This window comes from Coregonus lavaretus (assembly GCF_964263955.1).
Source record: "Coregonus lavaretus genome assembly, contig: HAP1_SCAFFOLD_3974, whole genome shotgun sequence".
Taxonomy (NCBI): domain Eukaryota; kingdom Metazoa; phylum Chordata; class Actinopteri; order Salmoniformes; family Salmonidae; genus Coregonus; species Coregonus lavaretus.
In genome coordinates, this window is record NW_028164053.1 from 9,792 (window position 1) to 10,000 (window position 209).

Consider the following 209-nt stretch of genomic DNA (forward strand, 5'->3'; position numbering starts at 1 on the left):
GGGGTGTGGTTTCATATGGAGCAGCAGGGGTGTGGTTTCATATGGAGCAGCAGGGGTGTGGTTTCATATGGAGCAGCAGGGGTGTGGTTTCACATGGCAGCAGCAGGGGTGTGGTTTCATATGGCAGCAGCAGGGGTGTGGTTTCATATGGAGCAGCAGGGGTGTGGTTTCATATGGAGCAGCAGGGGTGTGGTTTCATATGGAGCAGC